This window comes from Macrobrachium rosenbergii, chromosome 51, assembly GCF_040412425.1.
Source record: "Macrobrachium rosenbergii isolate ZJJX-2024 chromosome 51, ASM4041242v1, whole genome shotgun sequence".
Classification (NCBI taxonomy): domain Eukaryota; kingdom Metazoa; phylum Arthropoda; class Malacostraca; order Decapoda; family Palaemonidae; genus Macrobrachium; species Macrobrachium rosenbergii.
This window is the reverse complement of record NC_089791.1, coordinates 57300187-57319695: the sequence shown is the minus strand read 5'-3', so window position 1 is coordinate 57319695 and position 19509 is coordinate 57300187. Positions and strand designations below refer to the sequence as shown.

The following is a 19509-nucleotide window of genomic DNA, read 5'->3' as shown; positions in this document are numbered from 1 at the left end:
AATTGTGTGGGGAGAGGTGGTTACTGAGTTACGACCTTCTTGAGCTGCAAGGGCAAGCTGATGTCTTTCCTTCTCCCTCCCCTCTCTTTCCTTCTCCTTCTCCTGTCTTTCTTTCTCCTTCACTGCTCTCTCTGCCCCTCTCTCTGCCTGGGCAGCATTTATCCCCTCTTGGACCCACTCCCTCAGTTCTTGGCCCCGTCAGTTCCAATTTCTTCCGAGCATCCATGTAGAACTTTAACTCCTCATTTTGCTGTGACCCGGCTACCTTAGTCATCTTGAGATGGTGCTGGGATGGGCGTGGTCCATGGGAATAACAATAAGTTCTTAGGACGTGGTGTAGGAGCCAGTGGCTGTGCTACACGCAAGTAAGAGTGCCCCTTTGGGTGAGGTGGCACTGGCACTCAAGCAGAGTGTGTTCTTAAGAACTTAGGTGTTTGTAATGAACGATGTCAGGGTGTCTTGAAAGACTCAAATTGTTTGTGTTGAATGATTCAGGGTGTCTCGTAGGACTCAGTTGTTCATATGAGCAATCTCAGGGTCTCGAAAGGCTCAAGATTGTTCGTGATGAACTATTCAGGGTGTCTCGAAAAACTCAAGTTTGCTTGTGATGAACGGATTCAGTATGTCTGAAAAGACCCAAAGCGTTTTGAATGGACAGACTTGGTTTGTGTGCAAAGACTCAAGGTGCTTCGAATGAATGGATAGGAAGTCTCGTGAGGACTTGGATTCTTCAATATGAAAGGATAAAAAGTCTCATAAGGACTTGGATTGATAAAATGAACGGATAAGAAGTCTTGTATGGACTTGGATTGTTCGAATGAATGGGAAAGAAGTCTCATATGGACTTGGATTGTTGGAAATGGATAAGAGGTCTTGTATGGACTTGGATTTTTTGAAATGGATAAGAAGTCTCGTATGGACTTGGATTGTTTGAAATGGATAAGAGGTCTCATATGGACTTGGATTGTTGGAAATGGATAAGAAGTCTCATTGGGACTTGGATTGTTTGAAATGGATAAGAAGTCTCGTATGGACTTGGATTGTTTGAAATGGATAAGAAGTCTTGTAAGGACTTAGATTGTTTGCGATGAATGGATAAGGGGTCCCGTAAGGACTTAGATTCAGCGCAATGTTTAATGCAAGCCTTAAATAATGATTTACTTAGAAATGTTGGAGGTGGCTGGCGGTTAAATGATAAGGCTTACGTAGATTCGAATACTGCTTAGAATGGGTTTGAATGCACAATTAAATGCATGAGTGAAAGATTATGCTGTTGTCACAGCAAATGTTATAAAATTGTATTGCTCTGGGCAATTAGGAAACAGTAGGTTCTGATTATACACAGTTAAATGCGTGAATGAATGATTATGCTGTTGTCACAGCGAATATTATAAGATTGTATTACTCTGGGCAAATCGGAGGCAGTAGCTTCTAACTATACACAATTAAATGCGTGAATGAATGTTTATACTGGCGTTGCAGCAAATATTATAAAATTGTATTGCTCTAGGCAAATAGGAAGCAATAGCTGCTGAGGGTACACAATTAAATGTGTGAATAAACAATTTGGCTGGCTTCTCGGCCAGGGGTAAAATGCATAAGATTTGATGAGGAAAAGATTATGCTCATTTTGAAGTGTGCGAGATTAGCTGTGGTAGACTATGACAAGTACAAAAATCTTAAATCTACCATGCATGGGCAAAGTTATATTTGCTGGTATCATGTGCACAAAAGAATAGAACGAAATTACGTTACTCTACTGGACCTGATGAGCACATGATCATTGAGGAATGTGTTTACTTTACTGGTTCAGAGTCGCATGTGACTGGGTTTGTTATGATGGAGTTTGCACATATGCGGCATTTGAACGAGGGAAACAACAAACAGCACAAGAAAGGTTGATGACTACTGAGCACGTGAGGTTAGCTATGAAGAGCGGCAGTCAGCCCCAAGGTCACCTATGGCTGAATGAACAGGCTATCGAACAGTTGGTCGTGAGCGAAGCTTAACGCAGCGCGTGGTTTAGGGAAATGACCTTGTATTTCTTGGATCTGAATGAAAAGGTTGCTGTTTCCTCTTACGGCTTTCTTACTGGAAAACTAAATGGAAGGGAATTTGTCACCTGTGGTGTTTTATTTGAGGAATTAAACAAATGCAAATTCTAGACACAAATTTTGGCTCACGTGGCCTGAACGAATTCTTACACTGTTATAAAAATTTACTCGGCAAAGGAGGATAATATGCTTGCCTAACGAATTCCTAACCGCATGAGAGAGAGAGAGAGAGAGAGAGAGAGAGAGAGTAAAACAATAACTCCAGTGATACGAAAAATTGCTGGGCAAGTAGCCTCTTGGGTTCTAACGTGTGCCTAAATAAGTTCTTGAATGGAAAATTGTCTGAATCACATGGAAAGGAAATACCTGCACTATTTCCTGTTGAACACTTTGAAATTCACTTTTCACGTAGCCTGATTTGCCTATCGTGAAAGGCATGAAAACTATTATGCGTTAGTCATCAAAGCTTGTGGAATGGTTAATAACTCTCTCTTCTCTATAACTGGGTTGCACGCACGTGGCCTAACAAATTCCTAACTCTGTTTCAGTCACGATTTTTGTCGTACCTAACATAAAATAAAAGATAACAATACTGTACCTTGTATGGAACTGGATCACCTGTGCGCTTATAGGGGGAATTTTACACTAGTCCAAGGTTCGTTTCTAATCTTGCAACCAGTTTCTAGCAAAGCTATTCAGCTGATAATTGCAACTACAGGGCTTTCAAGGGAGCAGTTTGCAAGATGATCCTGGCATCAGGTCACCACTGATATGGTTGTAGCTGAAGGCTAGGGAGCTTGTCTTGGGCAGGCAAAATCTGACTCTAATAATGGGTTCAGTTAACACCATATACAAAAGACTTCGGCTGAGGGCCTTCTTCAAAGGTTTCACATAATCAATTGTATTTACATTAGGAAAACACACATATCAGAAGAATGGAAGCATAAATAAGGACAGGGGGACAAAGTCCTGTCATATGATAAGATTAACAAACAAATGATTCATTCTCTGAAGAAACTCAAATGGGGCCCTCTTCAAAGGGCCACCACAGGGGAGAAGAGCAGTGGTTATGCCACTGCGTGCACAAGATGATAACAGGTCCACAGCTGGCTAACTCCTATCTGCAATCGAGAGCACACATGGTCACTTAGCTGCAGTAAGGTACTGTGATCAAGGAATCGAGGAATTGCGCAGAAGGTGCTTTGAAAAGGACTCAATTCTGATAACTGTAATTTTACACAATTATGTTACACTTCTTCACGGATTTGTAAATTAACATAACACAAAACACAAGCAATACAGGTCTTGCTGTAGGTATATCGCACTATGAAAAGAAATGGAAAATAGGAAAGATTTACAGGGACATGACTGACCTAAAAACCTTGACTCTGGTACATTCACCTACATTGGGAGATGGATTCTTCGTCTTCTGGGGGCGCCAGCAATGGAGGGTAGTGTGAAAGGGGCTCACTACAAGAGTATGTCAGACTCTAGAGAGCCACAGGGGGAAAGCAAAGGGCAGTTCAGGGGAACAAGAGGGAGGACGGAAGTGCCCTAGTTGAGGTTCCAGCATCTTCTAAGTTCCAAACTCTTCTAAGGTCTTCTAAGAACAATGCGCCTGTGTGATGCCCTTATGTAGCCCAGGTTTTCGAGACGGCGCCGGTCACATGGCATCGCTTTCTCTTTTTGACTGAGGTGGGATTAGCATCTCTGATGGAACAGCACCTGAAATCAAGGTCTATGGGCAGTCATTTGGACACAGAAAAGGGATTAAGGACTTACTCAGAAGGGTAGTGGGGAGGGGAGTCGATAGAGGCGAATCTTGCCCACAGCTAACCTTTTACTGTTTAAATGAAAACAATAGACATTTTTTCAATAGAATGTGAAATGTTCTTATATTGTATCTTACTCTACATCTTGGAGGATAGGTTGGCATGTGCAAGGCTTACTCATTACTATATATATATATATATATATATATATATATATATATATATATATATATATATATATATATATGTGTATATATATGTATATTAAGAGTGTCTCCTAGTAAGGGATGGCAGAGAGAATACAAGACCACAGTCAACGTATATATATGTGTAAGTGTGTATAGATGTATACACACACCCACATACATACTATGCATATATATGTGCATACGTACATATATATATATATATATATATATATATATATATATATATATATATATTTTGTATATATATACTGTATATATAGAACAAACAGGAAGACGAAAAGGGAGGTGATACATATTCAAATTTATTTCAACCAACGTTTCAAAGCATGGCTTCATCATCAGGGCTAAAATACAAAAATACCAACAATTAAAATCAAAACATACGACTCAGGACAATCATTAATGTTGAAATATAGATATTAAAACCGAAACATAAAAGTTAAAACCAACCTAACGCCTCAAGAAAAGAGAACTGAGCGACCAAGAAGGGCACCAAAGGGACGAAGAAACCTCTTAAGCAATAAACAGAGGGGCAGAAGAAGACTGACCATTCAAGAACGGAACCAGTCGTTTGATGGTTAACGACTCGAGGGTATGGAGAGAAGTTTCATCAGCAGCTTGCTCTAAGATTTCAAAACGTCAAAGGAAATACAAGCTTTACATTGTGTAGAATGTTCACTTACGTTAGAAAACTCCTTCTTACTCATATATATATATATATATATATATATATATATATATATATATATATATATATATATATATATATATATATATATATATATATATATATATATATATATGTATATATTATTGTAATTTTAAAGCTGGGGTCTTGCTAGATTAATGGGGTATACTAGGATGGTACGCAACTTACCTAATTACCACAAAAATCTGGACTCTGGCCTTGAGACAGCTGTGTTACAAACAACAAAATATGCCTGAAAAGCTACGTCAAGGGGGAAGTGATTAGTTAAACTCTGGGGTTTACCTTAATTCATTATATTTACAAAAGACAACACATCAAAAGAAAGATAGCTTAATTCTGGGGTAATGAGGCAAAAACACATGAAGGAAATTTCCTGGAGGGGGCAGATTTGGGATCCTGCTTTAAAGTTGTTGATAAAGAAGCAGCAAGGGCCGCTACGCACACGAAGTGACACAGTTCCACAGATGGGTAGTCATATCCTGCAATCAAACACTTACGGTTACTTAACTGGGACTAACACTGTAATGAGGGAATCGACGAATTGCATGGAAGATGCCTAGACTGAACTCAATTCCCGTGACTCGAACATCAAGTGATTACGTTACTCTTCTTGTAAATGCTTTGCAAATTAAACAGTACAAACTATAAGCAATACAGGGCTCACTGTAACTATTTCGCACTATGAAAGGACAGGAAACACAGTTGGAGAATAACAGGGAACGTGAATGTGGCTGACGAAAAACCTTAAATCCTGGTACTTTACCTTTCTTGTTACTAGCTGAAGTTCTTCTTATGAGGGCCAGCGAAGGAGCGAACTAATTCACATCAAGAGTTACTTTTTATTTTTACTGCCAGCCACGTGTTTGAAATAGGTAGTGGATAGAGCAAGGGACAAAGCTCTGGAGTCCTTGGCGCCGCCGACAATTCTGAGGTATGGCGTCTCGTCCAGGACTCTTTTATAACGTCAGAAGTTACAGCTTTTCTTCCTAGATGGCGTTGTGATCACTCTGCCCACGTGGGAACTGTGGGCCGCTTGGTTTCAAATTCAAAATGGCGGAGCGCATGTGGTCCGCCCGCCAGCTGGCCTGCCTCTGGCAACGGTTAGCTCTTGGCAGGGGTCTGCACCTGGAATTAAGAGATTTCCGACAGAGCATTGGACAAGAAAGGGATTTGAAGGGGTTTCCCCACTAAAAAGGAAGTGGGAACAGGTTTTAGGGGCGAATTTCTCACAGTGAATCATACTAAATTTGCCTTATTTAATCACTTAGTCCTTTTACTTTAAATATAGTGCAAAAAACCTGGCGTAGGAGTGAATATTCTTAATAATATACATACATACATACATACATACATACATATATATATATATATATATATATATATATATATATATATATATATATATATATATATATATATATATATATATATATAGTGTCTCCTAGTAGGGGATGGCTCTAGAGAATACAAGACGACAGTCACAGCCACTGTCATTCTTTGGTTTGGTCCTTTATAGCTTTCAGGAACTATCTCTTGCAGGGTAGCAGGTCACGTAAGGTACAGATAGCAATAAGAGGCTGACAACTTGGCAAAGAGTGCAATTTTACTGCAAGAAATTTTACCTACTTCTCACACTGAGAGTAAGGTAGGCTTTCCCATGCTTGTGGAAGAATCTGATTAATTGCAACTAAACATACTTGTAATTACCAGGTCTTTTTTCTCTTGTCAATATAAATTGGTCGCTCATTGAAGGTTTTTCGGTGACTGCTGACCTGAGGCATTACCAAGTGTTTAGAAATTGAAGACTTTCTTTTCTCTTAGGGCCTTGATGAGAATGGTAATATTGCTTTCTAGAGACTTGTAAGAAAAATTAGTTTTATCAGCAATGATACTTTCAATTTTTTGAAAAGAAATAATCCTCTTCATGAATACCGATGTTTTGTCAATCTTGGTTGGTGTCTTATTTTTCCAAGATTTCACAATTGAGATTTTATCATTTTGATGTGTGAAAACATCTGGTATTTTTTGAGATGAGCTCCCCATATCTTTGACAATATTTTGCTAGGCTGTTCTGGTGAATAGATTGAGTGATTACGAATTTTTTTATGGCACATGAATAATGATCATTTTTTTATTTCGATTTCAGAGAACTATTCTAAATGTATTTCTTCTTTAGGCTTTTCTGTCCAGACCATTACTTAGTACTTTTGCGTTTCCTTTTGTACCTACTTTTAATTATTGCCTCCGTTTCTCATTCATCGACTGATATTTGAGAATTTCTGTTTAAAGACGACCCAGCTGGTATTTTCAAGCGGAATTTACTGCAACACCAGCGAGATGTTGCATTTTTTATTATATGGTAGAGACAAGCAAGAGATCTGAAACTGTAAACTATAATTATAGCATAATCGGGCTCTTTGTCTAGTTTGATGTGCTGTTTTTGTAAGTAAATTTTTAACCTTTAATCTAGACTCTGTACCACCAAAAATTGTTGAGCTGCGTTCAAGTTTTGCGAGTTGCTACCGATCTCCAGAGGCAATAGATCTTGTAGGTACGTCAAACCCTTCAGTTCTACAATGCAGAATTTCCCGCCTCCCTCTGCGTTTCGGAAGTCATGTAACCTGGTTTTGATCAAGAGGCAGGCTTATCGTCATTAAAAAAAAGTCTGTTAATAGGGTTCTCTCAAAGAAGGGGAGATTTTAAGAACATAAGAAAGCCAGATAAATGTTATTGTACTGTAATGTAATGGTAATTGCAGAAAGTGGTAACTCAAAAGAACAAATAAGTATTAAAAATCTAATTTTTGGGGGGATCCTAGGAATTTGAGTGTTTTAAGAATGGACATCCTTTCTGTACTTTTTTCTGCATACCATTGGACTATCTTTGAGGATATTTCTTTCTCTCTCTCTCTCTCTCTCTCTCTCTCTCTCTCTCTCTCTCTCTCTCTCTCTCTCTCTCTCTCGCTTAACACTATCGTGATTAGTCCCTGAATCCTTCGACATTTCGTATATTTTCATTTAGCACTTGTTTTTATTTATCAACAAAGTCACCTCATGTATATTGATTTTTCTTGTAATTCTCTGTATGATATATCATATGATTTATCCATACTCACAAATATTCAATATATTCGTTTAAAATAAAGGAAAGAGAGCAGGACTCACAGCTGTACAAAACGCATTCATCCGAAGTTCTGTTTTTTTTTTTCAGAAAATGTGACTTGTCCTTTGAATAATTCGAGACATAAAGTTGCAACCAATATTGTGTTTCTGTTATGAGAAAAACCAATAATCGTAAGCTTAACGATCGTAATGCGCGGTCCCCATCAAGAAAACAAATATTGACTCCAATACATTTTAGAAAAATGTGGTGAAATCACATTGCTACATTTTTGCCACGTTTTTCAATGGACGAAAAACTGAAGGATAAATCATAGTTGTCGTTACCAGTGTGGGCAAAGAGTTTTTTTTTTTAATCTTTATCTTTTTTATGTATCCTTTTCCATCTTCCGCGGAGAAAGAAATAACGGAATCCTGGAATACCAGGGACCCTTATTTCTTTCAAAAATCGCCGGAGATTCGACTTAACAAAGGGCCAGTCGTCGGTGATTGGCAGCTGGATCGGGGAGACGATGGTAATTGGCTATACTAATCATCAAGGAACTATTGTGAGAATGACAAGTTCTCTCTCTCTCTCTCTCTCTCTCTCTCTCTCTCTCTCTCTCTCTCTCTCTCTCTCTCACACACACACACATACACACAGATAAAACGAATTTTTTAAAACATACCATTTCAGAAAATAAACGATTTTTTACAATGTTCTATTAACCTATCTATTTGCCAAATTCTTATCTGCTTATTTATGTTTTCACGACTCTTTTCTACATACCAATGACTATGATGATTAAGTGTGTCTACCCATTTGTCCATGATAAGTTTTTGTCTACCTATTTACCCAAGATAATTTTATCTATCTGTCTGTCTATCTGTGGTAATATTATCTATCTACCTATGCATCTTTCTGTTTACCTGTGGTAATTTTATCTACCTATCTGTTCATGATAATTTAATCAGTCTACTTATTTATTGACGATAATTTTACGTCTATTTATCAGTTCATGATAATTTCTTCTATATAACCGTAATAATGTTCTGTCTACCTGTCTATTTATATGCGTCTATCCCTGGATAGCGCACCTTAGTATCCGGTGAGGACAGAATGATAACTTCTTTTTTTTTTTAAGAGTTCAGATGTCATAATGACGGGCAGCCCCATGCCCTTTCCTATCCCAGACCCGGAGAAAATTCAAGACGTCTCTTAAAGAAGTACGGAGAGAATTTCAGAGCATAAAGTCTTTATTTTGTTTAATTTAATTTTATTTTATTTTTTGAATGCCAACTCGTTAGGCTGTGTTGGATGGAAAGATAGTGAATTTCCAAAGTTACGTAAGGTACATCTTATAAATGAATCAAGTAGAAAAGCTGTGAAATAGTGCCTGGATTATTTTCTTTTGAACTGATAATATATGACGCCATATGATAATATTTTAATTTATTAAGTTAACTCAGGAATCATAGGAAAGTTGTATATACATAAAAAACTTAATATAATTTTCTCTTGAGTATTTATTTCTTGTATTCGCATCATGGATGTGTGGAGCTAGTGACCTCATCTCAGAAAGACCTTCTGAAGTAACTGGATTTACGAGACTTCTCAGAGCCACTCTTCTGAGAGGAAAAAGGTGATGGTACAAATATATTAGGATCTTATATCTCCTTAGCTCATCAATCCATGTAAAAATTCAGTTCGTTATATTTACTAATTCTGCATTAAGGACCTCATAACTTGTGTATTTCCTAACTTCTTTGTAAAATATTTCTGCGGAAAACTTCAAAATGTCAGTGAAAATGAACGAAGAAATTCTCTGTGCTATGTAGCATTCCTCAAACAGACGCTGGTTAGGAGACTGAGGCTGAGAATATTTCATTACGCCTTCAAGGTGAGATCCGCAAGTTATCAATAACTATAAAGACGTTAGCCCGGTAGGGGGGTTAGTGCCGTCAGTGTACCTCAAGCGGTGCGCTGTAGGCATTACTCAAGGTTCTTTGCAAGCGCCCCTTCGGCCCCTAGCTGCAACCCCTTTCATTCTTTTTACTGTGCCTCCATTCATATTCTTTCTTACATCTTACAGTCCACCCTTTTCTAACAATGTTTAAAAGTGCAACTGTGAGGTTTTCCTCCTGTTACACCTTTTAAACTTCTTACTTTCAGCGCTAAATGACCTCATAGGTCCCAGCGCTTGGCCTTCGGCCTAAATTGTATATTCTATCTATCTATCTATCTCTCTATCTATCTATCTATATATCTATCTATCTATCTATCTATCTATCTATCTATCTATCTATAAAGATATTAGTGATTTTGTGCAACAGGCCTACACATCCAACTACTAACTGGGAAGTAATTATCTTGGAATTAAAAGATTAAGATCAAAATATAATTAGTGAAAAGCCAAGTGGAATCTGAAAATCATAATCTTTTCATCACATTAATTTTCTACTTTGTGAATGAATCCTTCGAGATCCTTTGATATTCAAGAGGGCGTTCGTAAGCCACTCAGCACAAATCACATGCTGACCACTTTAGAGCGTGGCATTAATCCCTTTATCAATTACTGTGACTTTGCTTTTGATGGTATAAAGCTGGATATGGTGTTATTTTAAAGGTGAATTAATGTACTTCATTTTAGTACGCTTAAAATGGAAACTATAAAAAATAAAGTCTCAAAATGACAGGCTGAACTTAACCGAACATTTTCAGCGCAGGACGTCATTCAGTCATCAAAATCTCAAGGGTTAACAGTTTTTACGACTAGAAAGGAATCCATTTTTGTCGGAGGACCATAAACAATATATTATACCTCTTTGTTATAAATTCAGCTGTTCCCTTATTTATCCATTTGTTTTTCTGTACATGTAATTTTGTTTAGATAGCTCACTTACACGGTATTTCTGACACTGAATGGCTTACTCAAAAAAATCGATGTCATTTTTATTAAAGCCTGACAATACGAATTTCGAGGTGTTCTTCTTATGATCATTTTATGGTCAAGACACCACGACATCCTGTCTAGTGGATTATGCATGTGTTAGGTTAGAGAAGACATTCGTTCCTTGCAGTCTGCGTCTCTTTTTGGGATTGGAGGTAACTCTCACAACTGTCAGTCAGGTTATTTTTGTTTGTTTGGCTTTGTATTTTGTTTTTGCTTTGGCAGCACTCCACACCATTTATTCAAGAGGATTCGCATAGCGGTCTTGTCTGTCTTATCTTTCATGAGAGAAACTGGTCATATAAAAATGTGGCACTAGAGATACTCACTCTGTCTTTCCTTTCTACGGTGTGTGTGTGTGTGTTTAAATGTCTATGTGGATTTTAATGGAAACAACAGATGGAAAAGGTTGAATAAACTGCACAGGGGTGTTTGAGGATTAAACTTTAAGGAATTTTAGCAAAATGTTTTTCTGGTAAGTAAGGCGAGGAGATTACTTCACAAAACACAATAACTTGAACGACAGAGGCAGGGATCAATGAGTTTACAAGATGAAACATTATTCTAGTTACACTCGTCGTGGATTTTTGCTTTGCCTTAATTCACGGGATGAACAGTTTCCTAAGATATCCACTGTGGTCATTGTGACTCTGTTGAGCTATGCAGTGAATTTCTATCTGGAGATTAGTCGAGCGTGGTGGGCCGTGGCCATAGAGGAGAGGGGCATAGTGAACTCATTATTTGAAAAGTTCTTATTTTTCAAGCTCTTTCGACAGTCCGAATAGAGAGACTTTAGAGCTTACTCACTCCATGACGCGAGAGTTAAGATTTTACCTCTGCCTACACGTACAAATATTTGCCTAAAATCGATTCTTTTCCTAAGGCTGAAGTAGATCCCTCTTTACTCTAATTACGTATCGTTACTTGCAGAGACAGTATCTGTTACAGAGATTGAGGCATTGCAATGCTTACCATTTGCATAACCTGGAAAACGGATATTTCACTTGAACAACGCCTCATTAACAGTGTTACGGAAGAAATGAGTCAAGGTTCCGGAGATATTATGGATTAAATACAGAACAACTTTTGGACAGTCCCATGAAATGTTGATCAAGGAGAGAGAGAGAGAGAGAGAGAGAGAGAGAGAGAGAGAGAGAGAGAGAGAGTTTAGGGCAGGTCTAGGTTTCCTCTGAAACTTTGATACCGTTGGGAGGAATTGTGCAGCAAGTGAACATTTCATTATAACAGAATTTTCGAAAGCTGTAGCTCTCTCTCTCTCTCTCTCTCTGTCCTAAAAGTTGTATCGTATGGACAAAAATTTAGATAATTTCTACTTGAATTCTAGAACTCATATACAAGCAAGGAATCAGATGATATATTAAATGCCGCAACGGGGAAATGAAAATTGTTTTAGAACGCTGCCGGAGATCAAACGATCAGCTGAAGTTGGTCGAGAATTCAAAATAATTCCTTCTCCTGTGAGCCAATGATATTAAATAATTCCTTATCTGAAACAGAAATACTGAACAATTTCGTGGGAAAGTGAAATACTGTATTGTCGTTTGCTGTGTGAAACAAATGCAAAATTGTTTCTGTCTGTGAGAAAATGGAAACTGATAATTTTGGGAAATTGAAGAAACTGAGGATACGAATTATTCAAAAATTCCTACTGGTGTACAGTGCACGACGGCTGAAATGTAAGACAACATAACTTATGAACATCCTTCTAGAAAAACAATAGTTTGTTTGTACTCATGGCATGGTTATTATTTGCCATAGAAATTCTATAATGTAAGCAGATAGTAAATATTTCGAAGCATTTCTTGAGAAAATCTCAAGTGGGACCTTCTTTCTCTCTCTCTCTCTCTCTCTCTCTCTCTCTCTCTCTCTCTCTCTCTCTGACTAACTGAAGACTGGAGAGGAGGTGGATGACTTCCTTGACCTTTTAGGTACAGGACACGTTATAAATATCTAACAATGTATTGGCAGACTTCAGGAAAGGCCGATATTGAATTAAGTCACCGTCTCGAATGTATTGTTACCGAGGCTTGTTAAAGCAATTATATGATTTATTTTAACGGAAACTCTCCGTAGGGGGATGGTGCCGTCAGTGCACCTCATGCGGTGCAGTGTAGGTATTACTTAAGGTTCTTTGCAGCGTGCCTTCGGACCCTAGCTGCAATCCCTTTCGTTCCTCCTTTCATATTCTCTTTCCTCCATCGTACTTTCCACCCTCTCCTAACAATTGATTCATAGTGCAACTGCGAGGTTTTCCCTGTTACACTTTTCAAATTTTTACTGCCAATTTCCGTTTCAGCACTGAATGACCTCATTGGTCCCATGCAGTGCTTGGTCTTTGGCCTAAATATTCAATTCAGTTCATGAACGGAAACAATTAAAATGTGCTTTGTTTACATAAAATATATTTTAAATAATTATAAACCACTAAATGCATTTCGTAGAAAATGGGAAATCTTCAAGCCAAGAGTCCATTATATATCTGTATTATGACATTTTAATTCCCAACCAATACCGACTTTAATATCAGAAATGCTAGAATAACGGTTTAGTGTATTTTTTACATGGGGACGATAAAGGGCAATTAAAAACAAATTAGTTACCGATAAAAATATGAAGTCCTGTATCATTTTCTTAGTGCATTGCCAATTATTATTTTTTTTTTTTGCAGGTGTTAGTTCCTCAAGTTCATGGACATTGGCCAAAACTCGGACGTTGGATGAGCTTTCAGTTTCAGCGCATGCGTTGTTTTAGTGCTGTAAGTGGAAGCTGGTCAGGTATTGTTTTACTCTGATACAAAATCCTCGGTGTATGCGATTTTTTTTTTCACTTTTACTAAATCTCCTTAATATGCTTAATACAAAAATCACAATAAAATCTGTCGCAAGTTTGCTGTTACCGAGATGTTTATTGACTAGTGTTGTTACCCACTTGAACTTTTCCTAAGTGAACCCGTTTGTTTATGTTTCGACAGTCACGCGAGTTGGGTTCCCGATCTGAAACGTGGGTAGGGTAAGGCCTATAGATATGTAGACCTTGGGGTAGGGTACGTGAGCAATGCTCTTCTACGAAGTTTCACCAGTTACACATGAAACAAGTGAAATGACAAGACAGGCCCTATTCCGACACCGCTTTGGTAGCCTACTTCTACATGTGCTGTTTAAGGTAAGTTTTATAAAACGTTAAGTAAACTTTTTTTTTTTAATAATAATATTTTGGAGTTGAAAATATGCTATACGTATGTTTTAGCGTGTGAAGAACGTTTCTAATATTCATTTCTGTAGCAAATTAGTAGGCTATGCCCAGTTTCAGAGATGCTGGACACCCTTGATTTCCTGCTGTTAGGTTAAGTGGAGATTTTGGGTGGGGAAAATATAACAGCCCATGACACTAATACAAGCATTGATTGTGATTAAGGTAAGGTTTATTGAAGGGTTTTCAAGTGACATTACGCACTAAGTAACCTAAGAACCTGGCTTAGGTTAGACTAGTGTGGGTGTAGTCAAGTTACGTCACAACTCTTTATTATTTTAATGTACTCTACCCAAGGTTAGGTTAGGTTAGGTTAGGTGGGGGTGCTGCAGCGTTGGAAGCCTTGTTAAAAGCGCTAATAGTTGAGGTGAAAAGTTTCGTAAGCGTCATTATCCCCAAAGTGCATTATTTTCTTTCAAAAAAATAAACGTAATATGAAACCTTCACTGGTTTTACAGATGTTGAAAAGGATATTTTCTTGCAGTTTTAGAGGTCAGCTGTTATATTTGCAATTGTGGTGACCTAGCAGAAAACCCAGAATGAGCCTTTTCGGGGACTGTTTTTCCATGTCAAGAAGAACAGGTTGGTTCATCTGTGGAGATATAACATGCAGTGAAAATATAAAAAAATAGCCCTTTGTTGTTGTAGAATTGCCGACATTCATTTGATGGATAGTTTCTTGAAAAATGTTCAACTTAGACCATTCTGAAATGATTGCTCGTTCCTTTGGTTGTGAGATTTTTACCATTTGAGTGGTAGTCTTTTGAACACGAGATGTTTCATGTCATGGAAGTTGGATGGCAATAGTAAAGCGTCTCTTTCTAGTATTTTAGAAAACTTACAAGAACTTGTTATCTCAAAAAAGTCGTTTTTTAAAGCCTTTGAAGAAGTTCACATTTTTCCAAAGATAAATGAGTTTCATTTTTATTAAGTATTATGCTTTGTATTTGAATGAAATATTTTATTATGGGGTGTATTGACTCTGCAAATATGTTTGAATTATTTAGATAGATTTTGTGACTGATTATTCATTAAAACACACAACACACTCATACATGTGCGCGTACACACATACAAACACACACATATATATATATATATATATATATATATATATATATATATATATATATATATATATATATATTTATTATATGTATATATATATATATGATATATATACTGTATATATATATATATATATATATATATATATATATATATATATATATATATATATATATATATATATATATATATATATATATATAGAGAGAGAGAGAGAGAGAGAGAGAGAGAGAGCCTATATAACTTGATAATACATATATATATTTATTTATACATGTAATATATATATATATAATTATATATATATATATATATATATATATATATATATATATATATATATATATATATATATATATATATATATATATATATATAAATGACATGGGATATTTAAATTTTTCTAGTAAATATGCTTTTAAATATTTACCATACCTATAACAGAAAACTTGACTCTTTTTATCTTTTTTTTTTTTATTGAAAAAGTTCAATAGTCTGCACACAGTCAGATTTAACTCTATGCTGTATACATATGTTTACAGAGATTTTACGAAAATATCCGAGCCTTTAGTTGTAAGCAACATCATTAAACGCCAACAAAGAGAAAAACTGCACGATTTTTTTTTTCATGAATGGAATGTATGCACAGCGCAGGACGTGCCTTTTGTTGCGTGTTTTTTTTTTTTATCCAGTGCAGTATTGTATAGCAAAAATGATATTGCATCAATCTTGAACTTTATTTGAATAACAGACTCTAATGCTGGTAGTTAGGCTGGAATACTGCAGTTGAAAGCATCAATAAAGAGTCTTCAACCATTCATTCATGAGCCGCTTCTCTGGAAAAAAATTATAAAAAATATAGTACATAAAACATTATGTTAATGTAATATGCAACACGTTTTGTATGTAACTACCGACGATGCGGATCAAATGAATGCCACCGAAAATGGAACATTAATTTTGTGCTGAAGAGTAGGATCACTGAGAGGGGGAGGGCGGGTGGTGGAGGGACGCTTGGGATTACTGGTGGAAGGGAGGGAAGAGAAGAGAAGAGGGAGGCAGGAGATTAGGACAACATCATTACTTTGGTAGAAAAGGTCATCATTAGAATTAACCGGGTATTATCCGCGTCGACTCGTCGATTCGAGATTCAATAGAAAACGTTCCTGGTATCCCTTGCTATTCTGAGGCAGACACCTGGTCCATAGGATCGGATTTCGGATGCTGTTACTAGGCCCATTTGGTTAGAACTGGAGGTTTGCTGCTCATCACCCTCGTCTTTGTTCCGAAGACAGACAGACAGACAGACAGACAGACAGACAGACAGACAGACAGACAGACAGACAGACAGACAGACAGACAGACAGACAGACAGACAGACAGACAGACAGACATTGTGATAAATTTTTAACTTTTCCGTGGAATATCTTTCCTCCATTACTTAATGCCAAGAGAAATGACTAATTTATTAACTTGATCGATAGATTTAATGTAATATCTGAAAAATCAGACAGTACTGTTTTTGACTAAACGCTACCCTTTATCGCCAAGTAAAATGTCAGAGGTTTACGAAGTATTATTTTATCTTACAATTGGCTTACAAAGTCATTAATCTTAAACTTGGCTTCTGATTGGTGGATTGGGCCTGGTAGATGATCCCGACTATTCAAGGGTCACCTCTCTCTCTCTCTCTCTCTCTCTCTCTCTCTCTCTCTCTCTCTCTCTCTCTCTCTCTCTCTCTCTCTCTATGTTGTCTATTGCATTTTTTGCTTATGGGCATAACTGCTGTTTCTAGTATTTTCATTTTCTTTTAATTATTGCTCTCATTTTGTTTTTAGTATCCCTCTTCTGTTCCTTTGAGAGAGAGAGAGAGAGAGAGAGAGAGAGAGAGAGAGAGAGAGAGAGAGAGAGAGAGAGAGGTTAGTCAACCTAGAAAATATCAATAATAGTCAAGGAAGGATAAATAATACAGAATACAACAGATCAGGAATAAAAATAAAGATGCATGAGAGAGAGAGAGAGAGAGAGAGAGAGAGAGAGAGAGAGAGAGAGAGAGAGAGAGAGAGAGAGAGAGAGAGAGAGAGAGAAGACTATCTATCTGACTCATCTACCAGTAAGAGATCAAGTTTTAGATAGATACTGTTTCTTCTGAAACTTGTGATAAAAAAGAAGCATTATGTATAATAAAAACAAATTTTTGTGAACTTTGAAACATTACCCACTGATTGAGGCCAGAGTATAGTTGAGACAGCACTCCCTCTGCGTATTCAGCTACTAAGTGAATTCACTTCAGTTAATTTAATTCAAATTTTTAACATTGACTCTGGCTAATGTATGAAGGATGTCGTGCAGGAGAATGTAAAGCAAATGGTCACAAGTGAATTAATGGATTAATCCTCATAAAAAAACTGTCTTCTTTAAAGGTAGGTGCTAGAGAAAGGAATGGCAGGTGTGGCATTCCTGATGTGAATGATAATGGAGAAAAGCCTACGAAAATGCACCCAGAAAGGGTCTTGATTGCTTGAAATAATTGTTTTCCAAAGTAGGATAGCAGTAAGTACACGTGGGAAGGAGCAAAAAGTGGGAATACATTAGTTTCTCAGTTAGAGTAGGAACAAGTTGATGGCTGACACGGTGAAAGCAGAGTAAATGGGATTATAGTTGAACATTTCTTGGGTGAAGCAAGAACGAAAATTTTTAGGAATTTTAAAAGGAAAAGCTAAAACTGAGGCTGTATGTGTGATCTGAATAAATGAGTTACATGAAAAGCAAGTGATCATTAATGAGATGCTGCTGTATGGTGATGAAAGTGTCATTTGGGAGACTGGTAGTGGTAACTGAGTCATGTTTAATGAGGGAGAAGCTCCAAAGGGATCGACGAGAGGATTAATTTTTCCCTTGCATAAGGGTGAAGGAGAATGCGGTATAACATCAAGTATACCAGCGTGCGTGTATGGTGGACTTTGATTGAAAGGATAATGCTGATGACAGATGGATTGGCAGGGGAAAGTAGTTTTGGTTCAGAAAAGAAGGAAGGTAGGCTACATGTTATAAAACATTTACGTGAAAAGTATGAAAATAAATGGGAAAAACATCATGTAGCTATAATGGACATAGGAACAACCTAAGATAGAATTGTTAGGGAAGGAATTTAGGGGCCGCTGAGAATGAATGGTATTGAAAAGTTGTGGGAATATATAGATTGGTGAGTGACTTGCTATGATGTAAGTGGCTCTGATGCAACGTTGTGTATGTTGCATTGGCTGCTTAATATTTTTATGTAAGGAGTGATGATGCGATAGGACAGTGAAAGGACATTAGATGTAGGTACAAAGTTGTTGAATAAGAAAATGGCTTGTGAATGAAGTAGAATGGTTGATGTTTGCAGATAATACAGCACTGAGTGAGAAAGTGATGAGAGATTGAAGAAACTATAGTCTGCAAGTTTTTGTAAAGGAAAATTGAAAGGAATGTCAGCATGAGTGAGTTACGAGCGTAAGTGGAGCCCAAGAAGAAGGAGCAATGAAATATAACGGCATAGGAAGAATGGAAATTAATTGATTTATATAAGTCTCTGAAAGTAAACTTAATGGATAAGAGATGATAAGCATTGCAGAATCGTTAAAGTGCAGAGGACAGCAAGATTTCTCCGTACAAGGTTTGGAAAAGAGAAGTGTCTGTGGAAAAAAGAAATTGGGAAGTATGAGAGGAAAGATGAGCAACTCATCTGTATGGAAATGAGTGTTAATATTCCACTAATTAGACGAATTTTTTAGTCTGTGTGGATTAAGAAATGAAACCGAGAAAGTAGAGATAAGTGAAATGGCAACCAGTTGTTTGAGATGGTTTGTTCATATAGAAAGAACAGAAAACGCTACCCCGTAGGGGGGCTAGTGCTGTACAGTAAGTGCCCCTCGTGTGGTGCCCCTAGAGCAACCTCTCTCATTTCTTTTACTGTACCTCCGTTCATATTCTCTTTCTTCCATCTGACTTTCTACCCTCTCTAAAAATTGTTTTCTAGTGCAACCGCGAAGTTTTCCTCCTGTTACACCTTTCAAACTTCCTACAAGCTGTAAATTTCCCTTTAAGTGCTGAATGACCTCATAGGTCCTAGCGCTTGGCCTTTGGCCTAAATTCTATATTCTATTCTGCTCTCATCTAGAAGACGCTAGGTTAGTGAATAGTTTTTATAATTTAAAGCTTTAGAAAGAAAAAGTCGAGGGAGGGTATCTGGAAAAATACTCTCTAGACATGAGAGAAATGTTTGGATGGGCTGGTTTTCGGTTTCAGGAAGGGTGAGATTGATGCTAAAGTGTGTGACGGCAGTAGGAACCTTTAGTGTTGTATACAAAGTAGATTTTGTCCTGGAAGTTCATTG

The 19509-nt window shown here is 37.2% G+C and overlaps 1 long non-coding RNA gene across 2 annotated transcripts in view; it reads left to right on the top strand.

Moving 5' to 3' along the window:
- The window catches only part of LOC136833431 (uncharacterized), a 272704-nt gene that overhangs the window by 114739 nt on the left and 138456 nt on the right, over positions 1-19509 (top strand). For both annotated transcript variants that reach the window (XR_010851466.1, XR_010851465.1), the window contains exon 4: positions 13483-13976. This is a non-coding gene — a long non-coding RNA (uncharacterized lncRNA). The remainder of the gene's footprint in view (positions 1-13482; positions 13977-19509) is intronic.